Source organism: Hyla sarda, chromosome 5, assembly GCF_029499605.1.
Source record: "Hyla sarda isolate aHylSar1 chromosome 5, aHylSar1.hap1, whole genome shotgun sequence".
NCBI classification, from domain to species: Eukaryota; Metazoa; Chordata; class Amphibia; order Anura; family Hylidae; genus Hyla; species Hyla sarda.
Window position 1 is genome coordinate 150,333,578 of NC_079193.1, and position 16,712 is coordinate 150,350,289.

At 49.0% G+C, this 16,712-nt stretch overlaps 1 protein-coding gene across 5 annotated transcripts in view; it reads left to right on the forward strand.

Annotated features, from left to right (window-relative positions):
• SUGCT (succinyl-CoA:glutarate-CoA transferase) overlaps nucleotides 1-16,712 on the forward strand; it is a 1,132,767-nt gene that overhangs the window by 163,762 nt on the left and 952,293 nt on the right. The window lies entirely within an intron of this gene.

The window sequence follows — 16,712 nt, forward strand, 5'->3', positions numbered from 1 at the left end:
AAAAGCGATCAAAAAGTCAGATCAATACAAAAATGGTACAGATAAAAACTTCAGATTACAAGCAAAAAATGAGCCCATATACCGGCCCGTACGCGGAAAAGTTAAAAAGTTATAGGGGCCAGATGATGAGAATGTTTAACGTATATATATTTTCTTGCATGTAGTTATGATTTTTTTTCAGAAGTACGACAAAATCAAACCTATATAAGTAGGGTATCATTTTAACCATATGGACCTACAGAATAAAGATAAGGTTTCATTTTTACCGAAAAATGCACTGCATAGAAACGGAAGTCCCCAAAAGTTACAAAAGGGCCTTTTTTTCTTAAATTTTGTCCACAATGATTTTTTTTTCCATTTTTCCGTAAGTCATGAGTAATTTTTGGGTAAAATGACTAATGTCACTGCAAAGTAGAATTGGTGGCACAAAAAAAAAGCCGCCATATGGAATTTTATGTGCAAAATTGAAAGCGTTATGATTTTTAGAAGGTGATGAGGAAAAAAGAAAATGCAAAAATGGAAAAACCCTGCGTCCTTTAGGGGTTAAATAACCTATTCTGTTGTTTGTTGACATATATGTAACATACATAACCTATATAATGTGTGCCAAGTTTCATGTTATTATCTTTAGCCGTTTGGACGTGATGCTGGAACATACACACATACATGCATACACACACACATTAGCCCTGATTTACGGTCAACCCTACTCTTTTTCTCGGGTTGTGCGACCAAATTTGCCCATTTGACACTTCGTGCGATACAATTTCCCAACAAAAGATATCATTACTCAGTGTAGTTTAAAACCATTAAAACAGGGGTGGTTAGCCCAAAAACGGGTGTGTTTCCGACAAAAAAGAAAAAACACTCCGAGTATGATGAAAAATTCACAGGAAGACCTGTGAGTTTTGCTTCTCCAAAACCCCACAGCTCTGAGCTGTCGGGTAATTACTCAAAACAGAGTGAATCCTACCCCCATCATGGAACAGGGTCTGTCTGTTGGGCATAGTAGTACAGGGGTTTAGGGATTGATCGCATCGGGTCTCACTTCTGAGACCCGATCCGATCCGAAGTTATTAAAGGGGTATTCCAGGCAAAAACTTTTTTTATATATATATATTAACTGGCTCCGGAAAGTTAAACAGATTTGTAAATTACTTCTATTAAAAAATCTTAATCCTTCCAATAGTTATTAGCTTCTGAAGTTTTCTGTCTAACTGCTCAATGATTATGTCACGCCCCCGGAGCTGTGTATGATGGGAAAATATCCCCATAGGAGCTGCACAGCTCCCGGGACGTGAGTCATCAGAGAGCACTTACCGTATTTATCGGGGTATACCACGCACCGGCCTATAACACGCACCCTCATTTTACCAAGGATATTTGGGTAAAAAAAGTTTTTTTACCCAAATATCCATGAAAAAATGAGGGTGCGTGTGTGCGCGTGTATACCTCGATATACCCCCAGGAAAGGCAGGGGGAGAGAGGCCGTCGCTGCCCGCTTCTCTCCCCCTGCCTTTCCTGGGGTCTAGAGCGCTGCTGTCAGCCCTTTTCACCCCCTGGTTATCGGGGGGAGAGAAGGGGCAGCGGCACCCATTGCCGGCGCCGCTGCCCCGTTGCCTCCCCCCATCCCCGGTGGCATAATTACCTGAATCGGGTCCGCGCTGCTCCAGGCCTGAGTCGGGTCCGCGCTGCTCGGGTCCGCGCTGCTCCGCTGCTCCAGGCCTCCGTCGTTTCTATGCGCTGAACGGCGCGGCGCATGACGTCAGAGCGCCGCGCCGTGCATAGCAACGACGCTGGGGACCGGCGTCGTTTCTATGCACGGCGCGGCGCTCTGACGTCATGCGCCGCGCCGTTCAGCGCATAGCAACGACGGAGGCCTGGAGCAGCGCGGACCCGACTCAGGTAATTATGCCACCGGGGATGGGGGGAGGCAACGGGGCAGCGGCGCCGGCAATGGGTGCCACTGCCCCTTCTCTCCTCCTGGCTGTCGGCGCCGCTTCTCTCCCCCTGGCTATCGGCGCCGGCACCGATAGTCAGGGGGACAGAACGGGCAGCGGCGCCGATAACCAGGGGGTGAGAAGGGCCGACAGCAGCGCTCTAGACCCCAGGAAAGGCAGGGGGAGAGAAGCGGGCAGCGACGGCCTCTCTCCCCCTGCCTTTCCTGGGGGGGTATCGGCGTATAACACGCACACAGACTTTAGGCTAAAAATTTTAGCCTAAAAAGTGCGTGTTATACGCCGATAAATACGACAGAAAACAGCAACTCAACTTCAGAAGTTAATAACTATTGGAAGGATTAAGATTTTTTAATACAAGTAATTTACAAATCTGTTTAACTTTTCGGAGCCAGTTGATATATAAAAAAAAGTTTTGGCCTCGAATACCCCTTTAAGCAGGGGAGCGGGTGGCATGCTCCGCTTCCCAGCGATGTAAGGTGTATTTTACTTTCATTTTTAAATTCTCCGCCAGGAGCCCTGAATGGCCTGTACTGAGGAGCCATTCAGGGCTCCCAGCGGAGTCCTCAAATAGAAGCGCTGTGGTGGGGAAAGATATATAGAATAGCTGGGGGGGGGGGTATATGTCTGGCCCCCCACAGCTTCTATATGTATATTGCCCCCTGCTGCGCTATATGTCTTGTCCCCCGCAGCGCTATCATATACCCACCGCATCGCATGTAGATATATTCCCCCCGCGCTAACATATGCCCCCCGCATGCGATTGTATATATATTTTCCCCCCGCAGCGCTATCATATGCCCCCCGCAGTGCATGTATATATATACCCCCGCAGCGCAATCATAAACTCCCGGCAGCGCTATGATTGACAAGCATCCTATTAGCAGCACATCTGGCCGGGAAGCCATTCATAGCTCTGCAGAGGCATATGTATATAGAAGCGCTGTGGGGGCCAGACATATAGCGTTATCTGGCCCCCACAGCGCATTTATACACATATGCCTCCACTGCGCTATGAATGACAAGTATTCTTTAAGCAGCGCATCGGGCAGCCAGCTTCCCGGCCAGGTGCGCTGCTAATAGAATGCTTGTCAATCATAGCGCTGCCGGGGTCATAAATATATATATATATATATATATATATATATATATATGCATGCACTGCGGGGGGCATATGATAGTGCTGCAGGGGGAATATATATACATATCTATATATATATATATATATATATATATAGCATAGGACAAAATGGATGACCGCAGCACTCCATAAGGTGAAGGAAAAAAAGTGTCTTTATTTCATGAACAAAACTTGGTGCGACGTTTCGGTGTCCTCACAACACCATTCTCAAGCAAACAATAGTGATCATTACAAAGTATATATAGGGTGGAGCATGTCAAAATCAATTACAAACAATTAAAAATCTTGTGCATAAAAATATTAAAGTGCATATAGTGCATATATTATACATAATAGGGGATGTAAAACATATCACCCAAGTGTTGGTGCATTGATAAAATCAAATCCACATATGGATCACATAGAGAATGGTGGTATTACATACATAAAATTAATACATCAATATAATTAAATAACAAGGGGGTGGGTCTGTGGTATTCTTAGTAAATCATTCTTAGTAAATCAGGGCTATTGAGTTTTATATATATTATGAGAAGGTGAAGGGCATTTTGGTTGATGGTCGATATGTGTCACCATTGCTCCTGGCCTTGGTGAAGTAAGAGCTGGTCTTTATTCAGTGTCTGTGCTGCGATGCAGACTGACACTGTTGCTGTAGTATGGCTGGAAAGCCAATCCAGGATGGCTCTTACTGGGAATGGTCAAGTGTTGGGTGGGGGCCATTCCCCACAATCCAGGCCGCCTGTTGTTGGCCTTAAAGTAAGGCTGCTCCACCAGCTGAGGGGGATTTGCATGTTGCAGCTCACACTGCCTGGATGCTTGGAAAAGACTTGCTTGATGCCGTATGGCATGGACTCAGGTGTGAACAAACACCTAAGGAATGCAGGTGGACTTTTGTTACTTTTTCTTTGATCTGCATTTAAGACTGTTTGCTGTTTGCCAAGTGTGAATAAAACACTGAACTTTGATTTGAAAAGTCCTGTTTCCGTGCCTCTATACTGCAACCGCACCTGTCTGCCAGAGGGAGTCATCACATTTGGTGGAGGATGCAGGCAACGCAGTCAGGTCAGCGATTGAGTTGCAGCACGCTGTTGCTAAGAACCAAACCTGGGATAACCCATCGGAGTTGTTGCTAGGGGCAACGATCCTGCCGACAAGAGACTGTCAGTGAGAACAGTGGGTCGAAGTCATCGCTCCGTTCCTGACATCTGGACCCCAGCAGGCATACTTCTACTTGCCCGACGACCAGGCTGTTAACTACAAGATTATCAAGGGTGAAATCTTGGTAAGATTGGGGGTGAATATGTTGGTCCGGGCCCAGCAGGTTCATCAGTGGGAATACAAGCTGGCTGAGCCTGCCAGGTCGCAGTATTATTACCTGTTGCACCGCCTGCCAAAATGGCTGCAGCCAGAGGTGCTAAGTCCCCACGCTATGCTGGACCATCTCCTGGCCGATATATTCTGGAGGGCTTTGCCTCATTACCTCCAAAGCTGGATTGGCCAGGTAACCCCTGTCAATGCACTTGGGATGGTGGACCTGGTGGAGAGGTTCAAAGCCACCATGAAACCCAGGAGGTCCCCACCCTTGCCCAGGCGGCTAGAAAGACCTAAAAATCCCCAGGAGGTGTTTCCCAAAGGCCCCGCCCCATTGCTGTGTAGGGGTTGTCAACAACCAGGACATGTTAGGGCCAACTGTCCCCAGCGGGAAGAGCCCATGGACATGAACTATGCTCTCCGCCCGTCCATGTACGCCCAGAGACTGTGTACTATCGGTGTTCCCAGGGCAGCGGACTCTGGTCATCTCTGCCAGGTGAGGGTGGGAGATAGTGTAGTGGTGGCTCTGATAGATTCCAGTAGAATGGTCAGGTGACATTGGTGAGATCCAACCTGGTATCGCCCACCGAGTATACAGGCCGAAAAGCGGGGGTGGTGTGCATTCACGTGGACTTGAAAGACTATTCTACTGCCCTAGTAACTATGTCAACGGCAACCGGCCGGTGGACTCATGAGATGGCCGTTGCCACATGAGTTGATAATTGGGAGAGACTTTCCAGGGTTCGTATCTTTGTGGCCTCAGACAGGAGTCCCCCAAACCCGTGAAGCAGGGGTGTCCCCAATAGACTGGCCATAATACCATCCACCAAAATTATAAAACTTAACTTTTAATGTCTCTTAAAAATTTTAAAACAATTCCGCCAAAACACTCAATTGTGAAAATTTCTTTTGCAAGACTGTGCTTGCTACATATTTACGTACTAGAAGGTAATGTGGCTGCAGTCCACTTCCTAATTTCACTTTGTTTTTAGAGTGTGGTGGAAAAATTTTTAAATCACTGACACATTACCCGTCCTACGTTTCACCACATCAGTGGCTTTATCAAGGACTAGGGGCAAATGGCCAATGAAGTTGCCACATGAGTTGATAATTGGAATAGACTTTCCAGGGTTCATGTCTTTGTGGCTTCAGACAGGAATCCCCCAAACCCTTGAGGCAGGGGTGTCCCCAATAGACTGGCCATACTCAGGGATGACCCCGGAACCCTGGGAACCTGAGTCAGAAGGGACAGCAGTTGGTGTGACCACCACTACGGTGGAAGAGGAGTTGTCGTCTCCACTGTGTGTAATGGTAGTGTCACGATGCCGGCTGGCAGGTAGTGGATCCTCTGTGCCAGAGAGGGATTGGCGTGGACCGTGCTAGTGGATCGGTTCTAAGTCACTACTGGTTTTCACCAGAGCCCGCCGCAAAGCGGGATGGTCTTGCTGCGGCGGTAGTGACCAGGTCGTATCCACTAGCAACGGCTCAACCTCTCTGACTGCTGAAGATAGGCGCGGTACAAGGGAGTAGACAGAAGCAAGGTCGGACGTAGCAGAAGGTCGGGGCAGGCAGCAAGGATCGTAGTCAGGGGCAACGGCAGGAGGTCTGGAACACAGGCTAGGAACACACAAGGAAACGCTTTCACTGGCACAATGGCAACAAGATCCGGCGAGGGAGTGCAGGGGAAGTGAGGTATAAATAAGGAGTGCACAGGTGAACACACTAATTAGAACCACTGCGCCAATCAGCGGCGCAGTGGCCCTTTAAATCGCAAAGACCCGGCGCGCGCGCGCCCTAGGGAGCGGGGCCGCGCGCGCCGGGACAGGACCGACGGAGAGCGAGTCAGGTACGGGAGCCGGGGTGCGCATCGCGAGCGGGCGCCACCCGCATCGCGAATCGCATCCCGGCTGGAGGCGGTATCGCAGCGCCCCGGGTCAGTGGATCTGACCGGAGCGCTGCAGTAACGAGAGTGTAGCGAGCGCTCCGGGGAGGAGCGGGGACCCGGAGCGCTCGGCGTAACAGTACCCCCCCCCTTGGGTCTCCCCCTCTTCTTAGAGCCTGAGAACCTGAGGAGCAGACTTTTGTCTAGAATATTGTCCTCAGGTTCCCAGGATCTCTCTTCTGGACCACAACCCTCCCAATCAACCAAAAAAAAAGTTTTCCCTCTGACCTTCTTGGATGCCAGAATCTCTTTGACGGAGAAGATGTCCGAGGAGCCGGAAACAGGAGTGGGGGAAACAAGTTTGGGAGAGAAACGGTTGATGATAAGTGGTTTAAGAAGAGAAACGTGAAAGGCATTAGGAATACGAAGAGAAGGAGGAAGAAGAAGTTTGTAAGAGACAGGATTAATCTGGCACAAAATTTTGAAAGGACCAAGATAGCGTGGTCCCAACTTGTAGCTAGGGACACGGAAGCGGACATATTTAGCGGAGAGCCATACCTTGTCTCCAGGAGAAAAAATGGGAGGAGCTCTTCTTTTCTTATCAGCAAACTTCTTCATGCGTGATGAAGCCTGTAAGAGAGAATTTTGGGTCTCTCTCCATATGGTGGAAAGATCACGAGAAATTTCATCCACAGCGGGCAGACCAGAGGGCAAGGGGGTAGGGAGGGGAGGAAGAGGGTGACGGCCGTACACCACGAAAAATGGGGATTTGGAGGAAGATTCAGAGACTCTGAAGTTATACGAGAATTCGGCCCATGGTAGAAGATCTGCCCAATCATCCTGGCGGGAGGAAACAAAATGTCGTAAAAAATCACCCAAGACCTGGTTAATTCTTTCTACTTGTCCATTGGATTGAGGATGATATGCAGAAGAAAAGTTTAATTTAATCTTGAGTTGTTTACAGAGAGCCCTCCAGAATTTTGACACGAATTGGACGCCTCTATCCGAGACGATCTGCGTGGGCAACCCGTGAAGACGAAAAATGTGTACAAAAAATTGTTTAGCCAACTGAGGCGCTGAAGGAAGACCAGGAAGAGGGATGAAATGTGCCATTTTGGAGAATCGATCAACGACCACCCAAACAACAGTGTTGCCACGGGATGGGGGTAAGTCTGTAATAAAATCCATACCAATCAGAGACCAAGGCTGTTCGGGGACAGGCAGAGGATGAAGAAAACCAGCGGGCTTCTGGCGAGGAGTCTTATCCCGGGCACAGACAGTGCAGGCTCGCACAAAGTCCACGACATCCGTCTCTAGAGTCGGCCACCAATAGAAGCGAGAGATGAGTTGCACAGATTTCTTGATGCCTGCATGACCTGCGAGATGGGAGGAGTGACCCCATTTGAGGATTCCGAGGCGTTGGCGTGGAGAGACGAAGGTCTTTCCTGGAGGAGTTTGTCTGATGGAGGCTGGAGAAGTGGAAATCAGGCAGTCAGGAGGAATGATGTGTTGCGGAGAGAGTTCAACTTCCGAGGCATCCGAGGAACGAGAGAGAGCATCGGCCCTAATGTTCTTATCGGCAGGCCGAAAGTGAATTTCAAAATTAAATCGGGCAAAGAACAGAGACCACCTGGCCTGGCGAGGATTCAGCCATTGGGCAGATTGGAGATAGGAGAGGTTCTTGTGATCGGTGTAAATAATAATTGGAAATCTTGATCCCTCCAGCAGATGCCTCCATTCCTCAAGTGCTAATTTAATGGCTAGAAGCTCTCGATCCCCGATGGAGTAGTTCCTCTCCGCCGGAGAGAAGGTCCTAGAAAAAAAACCACAAGTAACAGCATGCCCGGAAGAATTTTTTTGTAGAAGGACCGCTCCAGCTCCTACTAAGGAGGCATCAACCTCCAATAGGAAGGGTTTAGATGGGTCAGGTCTGGAGAGCACGGGAGCCGAAGAAAAGGCAGACTTGAGCCGTTTAAAGGCGTCTTCCGCTTGAGGAGGCCATGACTTGGGATTGGCATTTTTTTTGGTTAAAGCCACGATAGGAGCCACAACGGTAGAAAAATGTGGAATAAATTGCCTGTAATAATTGGCGAACCCCAAAAAACGTTGGATAGCACGGAGTCCGGAGGGGCGTGGCCAATCTAAGACGGCAGAGAGTTTGTCTGGATCCATTTGTAGTCCCTGGCCAGAGACCAAGTATCCTAGGAAAGGAAGAGATTGGCATTCAAACAGACATTTCTCTATCTTGGCATAAAGTTGATTGTCACGAAGTCTCTGAAGAACCATACGGACATGCTGGCGGTGTTCTTCTAGATTGGCAGAAAAAATCAGGATATCGTCCAGATATACAACAACACAGGAGTATAAGAGATCACGAAAAATTTCATTAACAAAGTCTTGGAAGACGGCAGGGGCGTTGCACAGGCCAAAGGGCATGACCAGATACTCAAAGTGTCCATCTCTAGTGTTAAATGCCGTTTTCCATTCATCCCCCTCTCTGATGCGGATGAGATTATAAGCACCTCTTAAGTCCAGTTTGGTAAAGATGTGGGCACCTTGGAGGCAATCAAAGAGTTCAGAGATGAGAGGTAGGGGGTAGCGGTTCTTTACCGTGATTTTATTAAGACCGCGGTAGTCAATGCAAGGACGTAGAGAGCCATCTTTTTTGGACACAAAGAAAAATCGGGCTCCGGCAGGAGAGGAGGATTTACGGATAAAGCCCTTTTTTAAATTTTCCTGGATGTACTCAGACATAGCAAGAGTCTCTGGGGCGGACAGAGGATAAATTCTGCCCCGGGGTGGAGTAGTGCCCGGGAGGAGGTCAATAGGACAATCATAAGGCCTGTGAGGAGGTAGAGTCTCAGCTTGTTTTTTGCAAAAAACATCCGCAAAGTCCATATAGGCCTTAGGGAGACCGGTTACAGGGGGAACCACAGAGTCACGGCAAGGGGTACTGGGAACCGGTTTTAGGCAGTCCTTGAAACAAGAGGGCCCCCAACTCTTGATCTCCCCAGTGGACCAATCCAGGGTTGGGGAATGGAGTTGAAGCCAGGGTAGTCCAGGGAGAATTTCGGAAGTGCAATTGGGGAGGACCAAAAATTCAATTTTCTCGTGATGAGGTCCGATGCACATTAGAAGGGGCTCCGTGCGGAAACGTATGGTACAGTCCAATCTTTCATTGTTTACACAATTGATGTAGAGGGGTCTGGCGAGACTGGTCACCGGGATGTTGAACCTGTTGACGAGAGAGGCCAAAATAAAATTTCCTGCAGATCCGGAATCCAAGAAGGCCATAGTAGAGAAGGAGAAGGCAGAGGCAGATATCCGCACAGGCACAGTAAGACGTGGAGAAGCAGAGTTGACATCAAGGACTGTCACACCTTTGTGCGGAGTCAGCGTACGTCTTTCCAGGCGGGGAGGACGGATAGGACAATCCTTCAGGAAGTGTTCGGTACTGGCACAGTACAGGCAGAGATTCTCCATGCGGCGTCGTGTCCTCTCTTGAGGTGTCAGGCGAGACCGGTCGACCTGCATAGCCTCCACGGCGGGAGGCACAGGAACGGATTGCAGGGGACCAGAGGAGAGAGGAGCCGGGGAGAAAAAACGCCTCGTGCGAACAAAGTCCATATCCTGGCGGAGCTCCTGACGCCTTTCGGAAAAACGCATGTCAATGCGAGTGGCTAGATGAATGAGTTCATGTAGGTTAGCAGGGATTTCTCGTGCGGCCAGAACATCTTTAATGTTGCTGGATAGGCCTTTTTTAAAGGTCGCGCAGAGGGCCTCATTATTCCAGGATAGTTCTGAAGCAAGAGTACGGAATTGTACGGCGTACTCGCCAACGGAAGAATTACCCTGGACCAGGTTCAACAGGGCAGTCTCAGCAGAAGAGGCTCGGGCAGGTTCCTCAAAGACACTTCGAATTTCCGAGAAGAAGGAGTGTATAGAGGCAGTGACGGGGTCATTGCGGTCCCAGAGCGGTGTGGCCCATGACAGAGCTTTTCCAGACAGAAGGCTGACTACGAAAGCCACCTTAGACCTTTCAGTAGGAAACTGGTCCGACATCATCTCCAAGTGCAGGGAACATTGGGAAAGAAAGCCACGGCAGAATTTAGAGTCCCCATCAAATTTATCCGGCAAGGATAGTCGTAGACCAGAAGCGGCCACTCGCTGCGGAGGAGGTGCAGGAGCTGGCGGAGGAGATGATTGCTGAAGCTGTGGTAGTAGCTGCTGTAGCATCACGGTCAGTTGAGACAGCTGTTGGCCTTGTTGCGCTATCTGTTGTGACTGCTGGGCGACCACCATGGTGAGGTCGGCGACAACTGGCAGAGGAACTTCAGCGGGATCCATGGCCGGATCTACTGTCACGATGCCGGCTGGCAGGTAGTGGATCCTCTGTGCCAGAGAGGGATTGGCGTGGACCGTGCTAGTGGATCGGTTCTAAGTCACTACTGGTTTTCACCAGAGCCCGCCGCAAAGCGGGATGGTCTTGCTGCGGCGGTAGTGACCAGGTTGTATCCACTAGCAACGGCTCAACCTCTCTGACTGCTGAAGATAGGCGCGGTACAAGGGAGTAGACAGAAGCAAGGTCGGACGTAGCAGAAGGTCGGGGCAGGCAGCAAGGATCGTAGTCAGGGGCAACGGCAGGAGGTCTGGAACACAGGCTAAGAACACACAAGGAAACGCTTTCACTGGCACAATGGCAACAAGATCCGGCGAGGGAGTGCAGGGGAAGTGAGGTATAAATAAGGAGTGCACAGGTGAACACACTAATTAGAACCACTGCGCCAATCAGCGGCGCAGTGGTCCTTTAAATCGCAAAGACCCGGCGCGCGCGCGCCCTAGGGAGCGGGGCCGCGCGCGCCGGGACAGGACCGACGGAGAGCAAGTCAGGTACGGGAGCCGGGGTGCGCATCGCGAGCGGGCGCCACCCGCATCGCGAATCGCATCCCGGCTGGAGGCGGTATCGCAGCGCCCCGGGTCAGTGGATCTGACCGGAGCGCTGCAGTAACGAGAGTGTAGCGAGCGCTCCGGGGAGGAGCGGGGACCCGGAGCGCTCGGCGTAACAGGTAGGAGATGTGGAGAAACTGCTGTCAGGACCAGAGTTTGCAGACCTCAATGTTTCAGGAGAAAATTTTGGCACAGCACCAGGACCCGACTCTATCTTGGGCCTGGGAAAATGTATTAATTGTAGAAGGTGCACCACAACAATCGGAAGCCGAGACTGAATACCCCCGTTTTGTGGTCCACCAAGGGATGCTTTACCGGGTAAACCAGGTACGGGGTGAGAGTGTGGAACAATTGGTTGTGCCTAAAGCATATCAGAAGCTTCTGTATGAATTAGCCCACCAACATATTCTGGGGGGGCACCTGGGCCAGCAAACGGCGCAGGACCGAATTTTGCAGCGTTTTTACTGGAGCAGCGTGTATAAGAAGGTCAAAAGGTATTGTGAATCTTGCCCAACATGCCAAATAACTAGCCCCCAGCCACATTACCGTAGTCCCCTGGTCTCCCTCCAGATTATCGAGGTCCCGTTTGAACAGATCCCTGTGAACCTTGTAGGCCGAAATCTGCTAGGGGCACCAACACATCCTGGTAGTCCTGGGCTGTGCGACTCGGTGTCCCGAGGCGCTATCTCTGTGACAGACGTCGGCAAAACTCATAGCTAAGGAGCTAATGGAGATGTTTTCCCGAGTGGGCTTACCTAAATAGGTGTTGCCTGACCAGGGCACCCCGTTTATGTCAAAGGTAATGAAAGAGCTCAGTAAGTTACTGCAGGTAAAACAGCTACGGACCTCTGTGTACCAACCATAGATGGACGGCCTGGTTGAAAGGTTTAATCAAACATTAAAAAATATGTTAAAGCGGGTGGTAGCTAGAGATGGGAAGAATTGGGATCTTTTGCTGCCCTATCTCATGTGCGCAGTGCGAGAAGTGCCCCAGTCCTCTACTGGGTTCTCGCACTTTAAACTACTGTATGGCAGACATCCTTGTGGTTTGTTAGACATAGCCAAAGAGGCGTGGGAACAGCCACGCCGCACAAAAGTGTGGTTGAGTATGTCACTCAGTTGCAAGAGTGGATGGAAACTGTTGCCCTTAGTTAAGGGAACATATGGAGGCACCTCAGCGAGCCCAAAGTAGAGTCTATAATTGCCAGGCTCGGGTTCGGAATTTTAACCCGGGGGATCAGGTTTTGGTTCTGGTACCAACGGTCGAAAGTAAGTTTCTGGCTAGGTGGCAAGGTCCCTACGAAGTGATCGAAAAGGTAGGGGAGGTGACGTACAGGGTACAGCAGCCCGGGCAGAGGAAGCCAGAGCAAGTGTACCATGTAAACTTGTTGAAACCTTGGAAAGATAGGGAGACTAGTGTGGATGACCGCCCCCGGCCAGGTTTGTTAGGGGTGGAGTTTCCTGTCCCTCAGTCTGGTGCGAGGGAAGCAGTTGCCACAGTGAAAATTGCTAACAGCCTTTCCTCCACACAGACTCAGGAGGCCAGGGAGTTCGTCAGTAGGAACACCGATGTGTTCTCAGACCTTCCTGGACGTACTTCTGTCATCAGCCATGACATTGTCACTGAACCCCAGGTAAAAATACGGTTGAAACCATACCGGGTACCTGAGTCGTGGCAACAAGCCATCTCGGAACAAGTACAACAGATGTTAAAATTGGATGTTATCGAGGAGTTGAAGAGTGAATGCTCCAGTCCATCTTAATACGCAAGCCAGAGGGTAAATTGCGGTTCTGTAACGATTTCCGCAAACTTAATGAGGTTTCCAAGTTTGATGCATATACCATGCCCCGAGTTGATGAGCTTATTGAGAAGCTAGGATAGGCTCAGTATTTTTCTGTTTTGGACCTCACAAAAGGGTACTGGCAGGTACCCTTGACGGAGGCTGCCAAAGAGAAAACAACCTTTGTCACACCAAAAGGTTTATTCCAGTACAACGTGTTAACCTTTGGTCTACATGGCGCTCCCGCTACGTTTCAAAGGCTAATGGATTTTGTACTCCGGCCACTTCGTCGGTATGCCTCAGCCTATCTGGACGATATCATCATTCACAGTACAGACTGCGAAAGTCACCTTCCAAAAGTGCAGGCAGTGGTAGACTCCCTTAGGAAGGCCGGGTTAACTGCTAACCCCAAAAAATGTGCCATAGGGTTAGAAGAGACCAAATACCAAAGGTATGTCATCAGGCATGGAGTTGTCAAACCCCGGGTAAACAAAATTGAGGCCATCCGGAATTGGCCACAACCTGTCACTACCCGACAGGTGAAGTCGTTTCTGGGAATGGTGGGTTACTTTATAAGATTCATCACCCGTTTTGCTACGGTGGCTGCGCCCTTAACAGACCTCCTGAAGGGACGCAAGTCCGTAATGGTGCGTTGGAACGAATAGGCAGAGCAGGCGTTTTCCGCTTTGAAGTCGACCCTATGTGAGTCTCCGGTGTTGGTGACACCCGACTTTAAAAGGGAATTTGTGGTACAGACCGATGCCTCTGAGGTAGGTTTTGGTGCTGTACTCTCCCAGGAAGTTAGCGGGGAAGAGCATCCTGTTGCCTTTCTCAGACGCAAACTGACCCCGGCCGAGACCAGGTATAGTATAGTGAAGAGAGAGTGCCTGGCCATTAAGTGGGCACTCAAGTCTCTCTGCTATTATCTGTTGGGGAGGAAGTTTCGTTTTGTGACGGATCATTCCCCCCTTAAGTGGATGTGCCAAGCCAAGGACAAAAATGCCAGGGTCATCAGGTGGTTTTTGTCCTTGCAGAATTTCAAGTTTAGGGTTGAACACAGGGTGGGTCGGTTGTTAGGCAATGCCGATGCCCTATCACGAGTCCACTGTTGAACAAGTGTTCACCCCCTCAGGATAGAACAAAGGGGGGGGGATTTGAGAAGGTGAAGGACATTGTGGTTGTTAGTTGGTATGTGTCACCAAGGCTCCTGGCCTTGGTGAAGCAAGAGCCGGTAATTGTCCAGTGTCTGTGCTTCGATGCAGACTGACACTGTTGCTGTAGTATGGTTGGAAAGCCAATCCAGGACGGCTCTTACTGGGAATGGTCAAGTGTTGGGTGGGGGCCATTCCCCACAATCCAGGCTCACACTGCCAGAGAGCTGAGTTTTGAGATCTTCCTTGTGGAGTGTGGATGCTGGTGAGCAGAGTGCCTGGAGATTTGGAAAGGACTTGCTTGATGCCGCATGGCATGGACTCAGGTGTGAACAAACACCTAAGGAACACAGGTGGACTTTTGTTACTTTTTCTTTGATCTGCATTTAAGACTGCCAAGTGTGAATAAAACACTGAACTTTGATTTGAAAAGTCCTGTTTCCATGCCTCTATACTGCAACCGCACCTGTCTGCCAGAGCGAGTCATCACTATATATATATATGTGTGTGTAATATATATATATGTATGTATATACATACACACACACACATTTGTGCACACATTCCCTAAGATATGCAGTAGATGTTTACTGCTGCCCCACACACTATCTGAAGACAATAGTGAAGGGGGATGGGGGCTTCTGAGAATGGGCACAGAACAGGACTATGGAGCCTTTCATTGCCCTGATCTTCTCTCAGTTGTCTGCCAGGACCGTACAAGCTCACCAACTAACCCCCCCCCCCTAGCCCTCCCCCCCCCCCCTCCCCGGATTCGACAACTGCTGACTGCCGCACACGAAAAGGTTTACAGGCAGAGCAGGGTTATAGGTCAAGAAAGGTAATGGGGCAATGGAAGAAGTGGGACACACACACGCTGTTGCTGATTCTAGGAGAATACACACGCACGCTGTCACTGATTCTAGGAGAACAGGACTGTGGGCAGCTGTTTAAGATGTCGAAAGAACTTCACTGCTCTCCGTACAAGAGATTAGATCTATCACCTGCTGGTGCTAAACTCCCAGGTTAGTGTTCGAGTGCTGACCTTAGTGCTTTCCCCTTACTCAGACTTTGCCAACGGGAGCTGAACGGTGTCCCCCTGCAGGCAGGGAGCAGCACAGTATGAGGCAGCAGCAGAAGCCTGTACCAATGTGGCACAGCATAGGAGCAGAAAGTCCTGTTCATCGCCAAACTACCTGCTTCTGTATAATAACTGGTGATGTGCATGATCACTTAGCCACTCACTTTAGATTTCTAGAGGGGCGTATTAGGCGTTCATGAGGCCTTAGGCAGCTGCCTAGCTTGTCTAATGGAAGAGCCGTCTCTGACAATCAGACTCAATGTGCAAGGGCAGGCTATGCAAATAAAAATGATGTTTAACGAAAAGAGTAGCCAGATGAGTTGCAATAGGTAGGCTTGGCAGAGGAAAAAAGTGGACCATCTTGGAGAATTGATCTACAATCACCCAGATAACAGCACAGCCAACAGTGGAAGATTGTTCACAAAATCCATGGCAGTATGCTGTCAGGGGGAGGGGGGGGGCGGGGGGTGAAGGGAGGGGGGGTGAAGGGGGGGGTGTATTGTATGGAATGGACAGAGGTATCAGAAATCCAGCTGATCTGGATCTAGCAACCTCTTTCTGGTCACAGTTGCCACAAGCAGTACCCTACCTATCCACAGAATGAAAGCAGTCATAAGATAGTAAAACTATTGTGGTCAGTGTAGATGATCACTGGGTGCAAAGAACTCTCCAGAAGATGTCTCCACTCCTCCAAGGCCTGCTTAATGGGAAGCAGCTCCCTGTTCCCATTAGAGTAATTCTTCTCTGCCAAGAAGAACAACTTGTAAAAGTGTCTGCAAAAGTGTCTATTGGAATTCCATTGAAAGAGAACTGCTTTGGCAACCATGGATTAGACATTGAACTTCAGAAATAATTGCTTAGGAATGTCTGGGTGATGCAGAACTGGAGCGAAGGGGAAAGGATTTTAGCTTGAAGACATTTTCGGCCTGTGGACATAGTATTGCCTTCACTCCTTTCTTGGTCAAAGCGCTGCTCAAAGGATTTGCTGTCTTGCTGCAAGAATTTATTTACATCAATACAGTGCAGTTTAAAAGAAGTAAAGCAAAATACAATAAAAAAATAACATGTATTATAACTATTATTTTATTTGTTTCTGTTTTGCTTTTGTTTTCTCTTTTTTATACTGTTATATATTTATTTCAATGAATTATACTAAAAGAATTTGCGAACCATTTGAGCAGTGTCTGCTACAGTGTCTTCTTTTCCTTCTCCCTTCATTCTAGGCACCTCTGTGTCTATGTTGCTGGTGTGAGGAAAATCTTGGTGGCTGCCTTTATAACCATGTCAAGAAAATAGAATAAAATAAAGAATTCGCAATCAGAAAGTGAAGAGTAGGAAAAATATGTTTTAGAATCTGGTTTAAAAAATTTAAAATAATATTATTGCTGTTAGGAACAAAATGTGTTTGGGAACTTAAATAGCATAATATAAGCTGCCTATTATGGCAACATTTTTTGATTCAG